This window comes from Gossypium raimondii, chromosome 7 (genome assembly GCF_025698545.1).
Source record: "Gossypium raimondii isolate GPD5lz chromosome 7, ASM2569854v1, whole genome shotgun sequence".
Lineage (NCBI taxonomy): Eukaryota > Viridiplantae > Streptophyta > Magnoliopsida > Malvales > Malvaceae > Gossypium > Gossypium raimondii.
This window is the reverse complement of record NC_068571.1, coordinates 26,389,738-26,401,712: the sequence shown is the minus strand read 5'-3', so window position 1 is coordinate 26,401,712 and position 11,975 is coordinate 26,389,738. Positions and strand designations below refer to the sequence as shown.

General features: G+C 31.8%; 1 long non-coding RNA gene across 4 annotated transcripts; it reads right to left on the bottom strand.

The window, feature by feature from the left end:
* Positions 1-719: 719 nt before the first annotated feature.
* LOC105762962 (uncharacterized) lies at positions 720-3,355 on the bottom strand. Of its 4 annotated transcripts, none has more exons than XR_008197577.1 (5): positions 3,187-3,355; positions 2,790-3,033; positions 2,455-2,541; positions 1,993-2,140; positions 720-1,190 (listed from the first exon to the last, which is right to left on the bottom strand). It is a non-coding gene; the product is annotated as an uncharacterized LOC105762962 (long non-coding RNA). The 4 variants fall into 4 exon arrangements; XR_008197578.1 differs by having other exon boundaries at positions 3,122-3,354; XR_008197576.1 differs by having other exon boundaries at positions 2,790-3,352.
* Positions 3,356-11,975: the final 8,620 nt, after the last annotated feature.

Sequence of the window (11,975 nt, the reverse complement as noted above, 5' to 3'; positions counted from 1 at the left end):
ATAGATAATCTTTTTTTGGTTGAATGGAATAGAATAGAGGCGTAATAGCATTCTTGTGTTTGGTTGAATGGAATGATGTTATAATAGCATAAGGAAAAAAACTAAAATGACTAGAATATACTTACCAGAATTTTTTTAGGTAGATGATTTATTGTTATTGTTATTAAATTTTAATAAGATTATTAATATAAATAATTAATATTTTAATAATATTTTAAAATAATTATTATTAAATATAATTTAATAAAATATATAATTTAATAAAATTCTTAATATTAAATATTCTTATATAAATTTACTAAAATCATAATATATAATACTATAAAATATAATTTAAAATAATTATTATTAAATATAATTTAAAAAATATATAATTTAATAAAATTCTTAATATTAAATATTCTTATATGAATTTACTAAAATCATAATATATAATACTATAAAATATAATTTAAAATAATTATTATTAAATATAATTTAAAAAATATATAATTTAATAAAATTCTTAATATTAAATATTCTTATATGAATTTACTAAAATCATAATATATAATACTATAAAATATAATTTAAAATAATTATTATTAAATATAATTTAATAAAAATATATAATTAAGCTTACGTTATTTGGAGATACAGGATACTAAAGCTAATTAATTGTTTGACTAATCAAGGGACTAATTTTGTTTAGCCATAAAATACATCAATATATATATTCATTTGATATGAATATGTTTGGATCATACATGAATTTGTATACACTATCAATTAATTAATTACAACTTGTTTAACATCCATCCATAAAATGTTTGGAAATTTCTTTTCTTGATTACATATAATAAGCTTAAACTTCTTTAAAATGGATGTGAACTCAAAAGGTCAAAATTGAAGATTATGGGGGACGCAAAGCACATCGACTACAAAAACCAACCAAATAATTTTAACCATTGATTTTCTAACACACTTGGACAAGGTTTTGTTACCTAGGGACGTAAGGCTCAAAGAGTGTTATCTAAGGATTTGGATCATACTGCATTACATCAGCCGCTCGTTCAAACTCTTCTCTTAGAACTTTAATGCTGAACTTGTCCACCACTCGACCAAGGTCATGAGATACCATAGAAGGATCCTCTATGCAGATTAAATGACGATCATTGCCAATTCTTCTTGTCCAATCTTTTTCTCCCTTACTGCACAAATGGAGTCATCAAATTAAAAACGTTTTTGTTTTGTAGAATTTATTTATTTTATCCCCACCTATAACTATTTAGTCCTCAGTTTATGCCAAAATTGTTTATAGCATCTATTGATCACTTGCAAATTGCAAGCCATTCTAAAAGAGTGCACTCATGTTTCTCCCTGCTCAGAACTTACTACAGTAAATGGGATCTGTTAATAACATAATTCATTCACCACAAGATGCAACTAATACCCAAAGAAGGTATTTAAAACGAAACCAGATACATTCATCTTAACTTGTATTTATAAGTTCAGAAACCATGAAAACATTTTATAAACCATGAAAACATCAGAATAATACATGCAGAGAAGTTTTTTCAATAGGAAGGAAGGTACTACAGGGGTGACTACTTCTCATAGCAATGATGGTTGGGCTGGTTGGGACGAAGCCAAGGATGATGGATATGATAATTTCAATAATGGCGCATCTAATAAAAGAAGTTGACCCAGTATCTCTCCATGCCTTTGTTCAGCCTGACAAATTGTAACTAGAAATTTAAACTAGGTCAGTATTTCATCTAGAGAAACTGCTTCAAGAAAAACCGAATCAAGGTTTATGGATCAGGTACACAGATAGTTCTTCTCTAAGTTCATCCTAATCATTTACACGTGGTTAAAATGCAGAAAAGCAAAAAAAGGTGAATTTTTTTTTGTATATATGATTGCGAAGGTACAGCAAAATTCACATTCAGTCCAGCCAAGTTATACAACAGAAATAAAACAAATTAGATAGATAATAGGCCTAGAACACACCTTCCCAAGCCGTGTCAACCCATCCCTAAACTTTGGAATCACCAAAACATGAACAGGAGCCTGCGGACTGATGTCTTTGAATGCTAAGACTTTATCATCTTCATACACGATGGTTGAAGGAATTTCCTTAGCTATGATCTTGTCAAATCTGGATGGGAAGGGAAAAAAGAATCAATAACCAGTACAATGATAAATAACAAAATCAATGTGACCCCGTTCTTCAATATCTCATAGAGAAGTTATCAGCAGAACCAATTCTGTCTAAATTTTAGCAATACAAAATTGCAAATAGCTTGCTTAAAACTCAAGTTATTCCCAAAGTTATGATTTTTTTCCCTTAAACTCGTATTAAGAGGGAGATGAAATCCCAAAAGGATATAGGTCCAACAACATAATACTTAACAAATTCCAGGCTAGAACTGGAATGTGAATTCAAAGTAGGGTGTTAAGGATGATACATACATGGTTGGAGCTCCACTATCATAATTGATTGCAGCTGCCTTTGCCGCAGCCTCTTCATCATGTGTAGGACTAGCAAGACATAGATATCTACAAAGAGTGATTCGAAGGTATCAAGAAAGGCCAATAAAAATTCAACATCTGAAATTTGTCTAGCTCTTCTTCACTTCTCTGGCTGGCTAGACTACTAAAAAAACCACAATTAGAAACCAATTAAACCTTCTCTCTACCCCTATTTCATTGATCAGCCAACTGACAACGAAAAGAATAATAGTAATCATCAATTGAATGCCGAAATAAGAGAACTTCCCAACCAAATAAAAAGAAAAGAAAAATACCTGCGTGAGTGATTTGGTGTTAGAAAATTGATGAGGTGAGAGAAGAAGAGAGTCGTGGTGAGGCTCTCACAATTGCAACAATCCTTCCAGTCGTTGCATAATTATTGTCCAAATCAAATACCCAGAATCAATACTTTATCACTCTGTCCTTAACATTAACAAAATATAAACAGATAAAAGAGTACCGAAAAAGAGAGAAAGAGGTAAAAGCAGCCATAGGTTTGAGCGAAACAAAATAGCAGCCCTGAGAAGAGAAGATATACGACGGACAATGCTAAGGAAAATTGGAAATAAAAGATGAAGAATGGAAGAAGTAGAAGGAGGAAAGGTACCTGGATGAAGAAGGAGAAGAAGATGAAGAACAGAAGAAGGAGAAGGAGGAAAAAATAAAAATTACCTTAAATATCTAGGTCTCCTCTGCAATTAATGGAAAAAAAGGGAAACGTGAGACGGTTGGAAAGAAAGTTACAGAAGCAGAAGATGAAGCTGAGGGCAAAAATTGAAAAAGAAAATCATAACAGAGAAGTAATAGCTAAACGCTGCTTTTGGAAGGGAATAGAAATCTGCTAATTTTAGGAATACACACATAATGTAATAAGCCCGTAAGCATTACACCCAATCAAACAGATGATTAGGTGGGGCCCATGAAATAAGGCTATAATGATATAACTATTACACCCAACCAAACATGTTGTAATGGTATTAGTTTTTATGAGAGCACCAAGTATCCCTACTTGGTCGGCCACCGGTGGGACCGACGCGCGCCCAGGAAAGTGTGGTGGCGCTACACCAGTTTCCTGAGCAGTACCCGCCTTCTCGTACTGAGAGCTGTTCCCTTTCCTCCTCCATTTCAGTTGGAGTTTTTTTCTATCTGATTTAAGGAATCCGGAACCGATCTCAAAGCTTTTTTCAAGAGCGTCGTGTCCCACTCAGAATATCTTGAAGTGCCTAGAATCCCGCTCGCTCCGTTGGCGGCAATTCCCTATAGTTGTAACTAATACATGTTCATAAAAATCAATGGAAAGAATGATTACATTTACCTCAAGCTTTTTTTTTTTTTTTGTTTCGTTAGACAATGTTTTTAGTATAAAAGGAAATTTGGGTTAAAAATTGTGGTTTAAATTATACTTAACAAATAGATATTGAAGAAAAAACAAAAGCTTTAAAACCCAAAATAAAAGAAAGTATTATGTTAAATTAAAAAATTAATAATATAAATTAATTAATTTAAAACTAATTGAACATTTAAAATACAAAAAAAATTCATGTCATGTGCCACATGTCGATCATTCATTGATTAATTTTTTACCTTATTAAAAAATAACAATATTAGTATATTTGAATAAATTGTATAATGTTTGTCAAGTTTAAGTATTAAATTGGGCAAAAGACTTAGATACCAAATTAGATAAAAGTGTTGACTTCAAGTGCCAAATGTTATATTAAGCATTTTTTTCAAAATTTTGGTGCATCTCGGACACCAAAGAATAATTGGATGAAAATTTAATAACTAGGGTGGTAATTGGACCTCTTGTAATTACAAGAAATTATAATTCCCTAAACATATTTGGCTAATATAATACAATTACATCGTTATTTTGTAAGTCATGTTTGATAGTATAAATTGTAATTACGCAACTATGTAATTTAGAATTAAAAAGAATATAAACTATTATAAAAGCTATCAATAATAATGAGAGAAAAATTCTCTAAACAAGTAACAAAACTTAAAATCAAATTATTATATGCGATATGTTAATCTAATAAAATATTCCACAATACGATTGCTATTGACGAGAAAAAGGAGCTCCTATACAATTTTGTATAATTACTTTAGTATTTCATATTTGTTGGGTTAATTCACTATCTAATATTAAACATATACTCATTGGTCATTGGCTAAGCATTTAATAATTAATGATAAATACAATGTAATTTGAATCACAAATTGTTCCTTATCGATCAGTGTTTATCTACCCCAAGAATAACTTGGGTTTGAATCATCGTTGTACCAAAAAATACTATTTAATTTAATTAATTATTTAGTAAGTCCAAATGCATGTAAAATTTTTAGATTATTCAAAAAAATTAATAAAATAATTATATAATTAGATTTTAAAATTAAAATATATGCCATAAAATTAAAATACTATTATTACTATATGAAAATAACATTTTAAATTTAAATAATGTAGAATGTGTTTGAAAAGTCATAGGTGTAACCTCCCCAACCGGTCTAGACGTTAGACCTAAATTCGGAAGGTTACAATAGTCACCGAAATGGCTCAATAAGCTATCGAAGTTTTGAAAATAGTTATTTTAAAACATTTGTTTATCTTCAGAAGAAAGCTTAGTTAATTACTAGTTTATTTACTACCTAAAATTCTTAATTATAATTTAGCAGCAAAAAATAATAATTTGTGATACATGCACGGATGGGGTAAAATTTATTCAATTCCAATCACCAAAGCTACTAATTTTCAGGCTTGGGAAATCAGCAGATTTGTGACAACTTTTTAGATGGAATCCTGATATTTCTAGGATGAGATGTCTTCATGGCATTTGAAGATCTATCTCTTAGCTTCGAAACGCATTTTGAATCACTCAATTTTAATTTCGGGAACTCAAGTTATGACCATTTTAGTGAAGACTGTGCGAGCAGAATTTCTGAACGAGATTTTGACGAGAATTACGAATTTCGGGCTTTTAATTCGAGTTTAAATCATATTGGGATCGGGTTTTAGACTTAATTTTTATTATATATGAGCCCAATATTTTATTTATCAGCTCTTATTATTTTATTATTATTTTATTCCTTATTTTTTATAATTATTAAGTATTTTAAGTTATTTAGGAATTTTATGTTAACAAGAAAGTTTAATTTAAAACTACTTATTGTTTAGATTAAATTAGAGTTCTAGTATACTTAGGAGTTTTATTTAAATTTAATTAGCTAGCCTATATATAGGCCTTTGCATTGTACACAATACAATCAATTCATTATTATTCTATTTCTCTTTTAAGTTAATAAATTCTCTCTGGGTTTTTCTTTTGAAGAATTTCTCTTGAGTTTCTTTTGAAGAATTTCTCTTGAGTTTCTTTTAGAAGAGTTTTAACAATCTTTTTAGATTGTGGGGATCATTTTCAAACTTTTTCTTGCCAATGTTTCTATCTTGGAGGGGAAATTAGAGCCACTTGAAGGGGGTTGTGGATTCTTCGTGTTTCCAGGGCTTCTTAGGACTTCCACACGCCACGTTCTATCTTTCCATTTATCTTCTTTATTCGCTTCCTTAATCCTTGATTTATTATTTTATTTTAGTTATTTATTTTAATTGTTTTATCTGACTTGGATTCAATTTCGTTTCAGGTTGTGTCAAAATCCAAGTTTCTTTCCGAACGTCTAGAGCCCTAAGTCAAATCCGCGACTTTGACAAACTTTACGATTCGCTTTCGCGTTCATCCTTCTCATCCTTTATCAATTTGTTTATATTTTTAATAAAAAATCGAAGTTCATGCATAATTAATTATTATTCATATTTTGATATCCTAAAATCAACTTAAATGTCATGTAGGATAAAATAAAACAAATGCTAGGTCCCATGCAACAATTCAAAATAAAATAATATAATCTCTAAATAATTAAAAGATGAAATAATTATTCTAAAATATTTTAATAACTTAAACCGAGCAGAGATCCTCCGGATGCCACGTCCGCATCCTAACCTGGTGGGATATATGTAAGGTTGAAAATTAAAAGCAGAGTGAGCTATGACACTCAGTGCAAGTTCAATCACAAGAAACTAGTGCAAACACTTAAGCATACAAAAATATGTCTCACAGAAATAATTTACAGTGTTAATATCAGAATATTGATGTTTCAAATCTTTCAACAATATACATATGAATATATATGTCATATCAGAAATTTTAGTTTTGTATGCATATGCTTTTGTGGATGCCATATAGTTTCGATTTTAGTAGAAAATATCCTACCCCACCACTACACACCACAATAGGAGTTCCCCTGAACTCCAGCCATGACACACCAAATTTTGGTTTAATCACCAATGATTCACAGATTAATTGCCAATGGTTGTGGACACACAGCAAAACACCACATATGGAATCTGCCTATAGCTATGGATACACAGCAAAATAATGCAGGTAAAATCTGCCAATGGATGTGGATGCACAATATGTTTGCAAGCAATAGCTGCCAATGGGTTGTGGATGCACAACAAAAACACCGCAAATTGAATCTGCCTATGGCTGTGGGTATACAACAAAATAATGCAAATAAATTTTCAATACTTCTTCCGTTCATAACGTCACACCCCGTGCAATACAATATGGTGTGCTCAAGCAGAACAATATAGTAGCATTTAATATGCTTTTAACATAACAGTACAGTAGCAAACAATATGCTCATAACAGTTCTATTTAGAAGCAATTAATATGCTTGTGACAAATCAACTTAGTAGCAAAAGTCATGTTTTTTATGTGTTTGATTTAACGGTAACATAAGACATACTATTCGTACAATCACATAGACAGATACAATAGACATATACATTATTCACAATTCATGCAAATATATATAAATATCATATTAATTTAGTCAATCAAATCATGGATTCTAACATAATTCATATTATCAAGGACTTAATAGAATAAAATAAAACACTAAAAATAGTTCGAAAATAATTCAGGGACTAAACTAATCAAATCATAAAATTTCTAGGCAAAACTATAAAATCTGATAAACAGATGACACACGGTAGTGTGACCGAACCATGTAAGATGGTATGGACCATGTGGTGGGGTTACTCGGTCGTGTAGCTAGACCGTGTAACAAACTGTGGCCATGTGGAAATAACAAAATTTAGGTACACGGGAGATACGACTGTGTGACCCTATCCTAGGCACAATTTTGTCCCGATTCACTTGTAAAAGAACACATATACCTTTCACTGATAGCTTGAGTGATGTTCCTCATGTTCAAATCTAATCTGGGGTATCTAAATTGGGTCCTTCAAACGATATTTATACACGGGTTAATGTTTGTTTTCAAGATTTATCAAGATTACCAGGAATTTCGGTAACATTCTTAAAATATTCATTAATTTGAATGAAAGATTAACATCATATGTAAATACTACGAGAATTTGGGATTTAATTATCAGGATTGAATTGTACTTACCGATTCTTGGCAAGGATTAAGAACGTTTCTAATGGCGATTACAAACCGGTTGAAAAACAATTTGAATCGAGAATAGATTTTGATCCAAGAAGAAATAATAAATTTAGTAATGGAGAGAAAATATTTTGCAAAGAAAAAGATGAAAAAAGAAAAGAGAGAAGAAATAGGGATAGGAGAGCAAAAATTCTAATTGGAATGGAAAAAAAAACATAATCCTAATGTAATTAGGGGGGAAAGGGACTAAATAGCTAGTGGTTGCGTGAAAAAAGAAAAGAGAGAAGAAATAGGGATAGGAGAGCAAAAATTCTAATTGGAATGGAAAAAGAAACATAATCTTAATGTAATTAGGGGAAAAGGGACTAAATAGCTAGTGGTTGTGTGATAATTTGCCCCTGGGTGCTGAAATTAAAAGAGAAATGAGGGAGAATAGCATGGTTTCAACCTGGGATGCAAGAGAAAGAAAGGAGTAAGTGCTTAACCATTGGGCTGCTACCCATTTTTATTAAATTTCTACTCCAAATAATATTTTATTTTTATATGGTTTTTGTCATGATTTGCCGAAATTAAAAAGTAAAAAAATGGAAGAAGAATGAATAGAACCTTCGACTTCTAGGGAGTGCACTAACTATTTAACCATCAAATCTAAGTAATATCCTAATTTTTTATTTCAATTAACCTTATAAATTTTAGGTCTTACATTGAAAAATAAAATTTTTGTGTAATTATGTATAATTAGCCACGTAATTACTAGAAATTGGAGAATGTAATTAAAGTGTTTCAATTAAACTCAACTTTATAGAATACAATGCTCCAATTAATAAAATCAAAGCGACGATCCGATTTTTTAAATGAATATAAAAGCCATAGTAAAAATAAAAAATACGAAAGTGATCTTTTACAAGAATAAGCACTATATAATCAATTGATTCCCTCATAAAAAATTCTTCTTACTTGTTTACACTAAGACCGATAAGAAAAATCGTTAGTTTTTTTTTCTAATATAGCATGAAAATTATTAAATGATAATATAAATAAAAAGATTTAATAAATTATCTCAGACCATTTTACCAATAAAGGCCCATTTCCAACTTTATTTACGGAAATGGGCCAATTATTTCATTATTTACCGGAAAGGGCTGAAATATGCAAAACGCGTCCACATAGGAGCATTTTTGGGTGAAATTTTAGCAAATTGCATCCCTAAGGGAGCGATTTTGCCATGTCATCACAAAACGTGCTGATGTGGACGTGCTTTACTGACGTGGCAAACTCGCTCCCTTAGGGACGTGGTTTGCTCCGTGTTTTTCTAGGGTTAGGGCTATTTGCATGTTTAGTCCCTAGGGTTTTTTGGTTTAGGGTTTTGTTAAAATAATTTAGGTTTAGGGTTGTAGGGTTAGGGTTTTGTTAAAAGAATTTAAGGTTAGGGTTTAAAAATTTTAAAAAATAAATTAGGGTTTAGATTTTTTAAAAAAATTAATTATATTAGGTTTTAGGGTTTAAAATAAATTAATTAAATTAGGGTTTATAGTTTTTAAAAATTAATTAAATTAGGGTTTAGTTTTTTAAAAATAATTTTGTGTTTAGGTTTAGGGTTTAGGAAAAATTATATTAACAATAAGGATTTTGTTTTTTTCTGATGAGTTTGAGAAAAGTTAATTTTGAGAAGACAGTTACGAAAAGATAATGTCAAAGATAATGTCAAAATAGTTGATAATTGCTACTATGTTGCATTATTTCTATTGCCTTGTTCAAAAGAACTTCTATTTTATTAAAAATATAAAAATAATTTACTATTAAAATATTAAAAATAAATTTTATTTTATTAAATGAAATAATATAAAAATATTTTGTACAAATATATTAAAAAAATCAATGTATGTGCTGGTTGGAATCAATGCCACATGGGGGTGGTCAACGGTTACGCGCTGAATTCCTCATTGGTTCAGCTTCCGGCGGAGGTTGTGGTTGTTCTGGTTGTGGGTGTTGGGAGGATGACCCACCTTAATAGAATAAAGAATGCAGAGGTGTTTGCATCACCCACGGCGAAGGTGTTTGAATCCCATAAGGAGATGGGGATTGGTAATGAGATGAGCTCCTCGACGATGCCTCGTGCGATCCTTCCTGCGACGATGGCCTATATATCATCGGTTGAGTCGGAGTCATCGGGAAAGGAGATGCACTTGGAATTGCATTCCAACCTGGTATAGGACTAGAAAAAGAAAACATGTAAGAGTTAGATACATATAAGGGCTAAGATACGCACTTGGCATAATCTGAAGGGACTGTGGTGTGGGTGTCATCGCTTAAGGCGTTGGGCCCGGTGATTGTGTGGGTGCTGTTGATGGGCCTATGCCGTCATCCCTTCTCCTTGAATTTAAAGGGCCCTGTCGCTCCCTTTCGACACGGATTTGCCGACGCCTCTGCTCTTCTGACAGCAAATATGGCTTGCCATGGATCCTAAACCATGGCGTGTAATTCGGCGCGCACGTTAACTCTGGAACAATGATTGGTTCGCAAGTAGGTATATGATCATATCGATTTTCCCAATTTTCAATATATTTCGAGAAGAATACCGGTCAATTCGTATTCGATTGCCGTAAGTCGATTTTGTGCTCATCATCGAGGACTCAAGTGCTACGGGAATCGGTTGCTGGAATCCAAATTGCCGCAACACTCTATCCGTCTGATGCATCTCAACAGTAGCATAGTTGACCAATGAGACCTTAACATGCCAAATGTTCAGATTTTGAAAGAATTCATCTGGAGTTACCGCCCGAATTGCCATATCCTTGTATGGTGTCCATTGAAACTATATGAACTTGATAAAATAATTAGTTATATACATAATACTAAATACTAAATATGAAACTACTATGTTATGTATATATATTTTATTTACTACTTACATACGCTTTCGACCGTTGGTCTAATAGAAGCCGTATATCTTCAAGAGCGATATGTATTCCAACATAACTCGCCAAATGGTTCCACCTAATTAAGTAAATTTTTAGCATAAAATTATATTTTAAATCTATGTAATAATTGAAAAATCTAATATAAAATTTACCTCGTTATGAGTGAGAATGTATATGGGTGGTTCACTCGAGGACGTAAGTGATAGGCAACCTCCGATTTTGACTTTATTTGGTGGTGTCGCCCCGCACATCTCCCGGTACAATATTGCCAACACGGCAGACCCCTCAACTAAGTTTGCCAGCTGCTATAAAATCAACGAGTTTCAGTAGCCACCTCAGATGTATGAGGTTTCGTGACAAGTTCAACATCAAATAACCTCCAATCATCTTAAGGATGTATGCCCGAGCATATTGTATTCTTTCTACTTCAGTCGAATCATTCCCTGGCTCCGAGAATGTGTCTCGTAACCAGCCCATCTCGATCCGACCTCTGTAAATATTATCTGGAATCGAACCCAAAAGATCGTAGCATACGGCTCCTCAATCAGTAGATTGAACGGACCCGGTGAGTGCGGACCCATCCACCGGCAATCCCAATTGTAACTGCACGTCCTCCAAAGTGATGGTACACTCCCTGCATAGAAGATGGAATGTGTACGTCTCGAGTCTCCACCTCTCTATTAAAGTGCCGATGAGTTTCGGGTCCAACTTGCACCCCCGGCCTATATTGGCCACGTGCCAAAAACCCGCTTCCCTCAAGTAATTTTCTATCAACGGTGATGAAAAACCAAACATATTACGAATATAACATTGTAACACCCGATCTACAGACTGTTATAAAAAATTATAAAATAAAAATTAATTAAAATTACATAAATGAAAAAGATATTAAATAATATTCAAAAATTAAAATTAACCCTTACCATTTTCATTTGTTCGACGGAGATATGTTTATGATCGAGACAAATTAATTTCCCGGTCATTGCTAATATGATAAAATATTTTTGAAATTTTGAAAAAAATAATACTAATTTAAAAAAATTAAAGGAAATAATTTAATTAAAGAGAGCT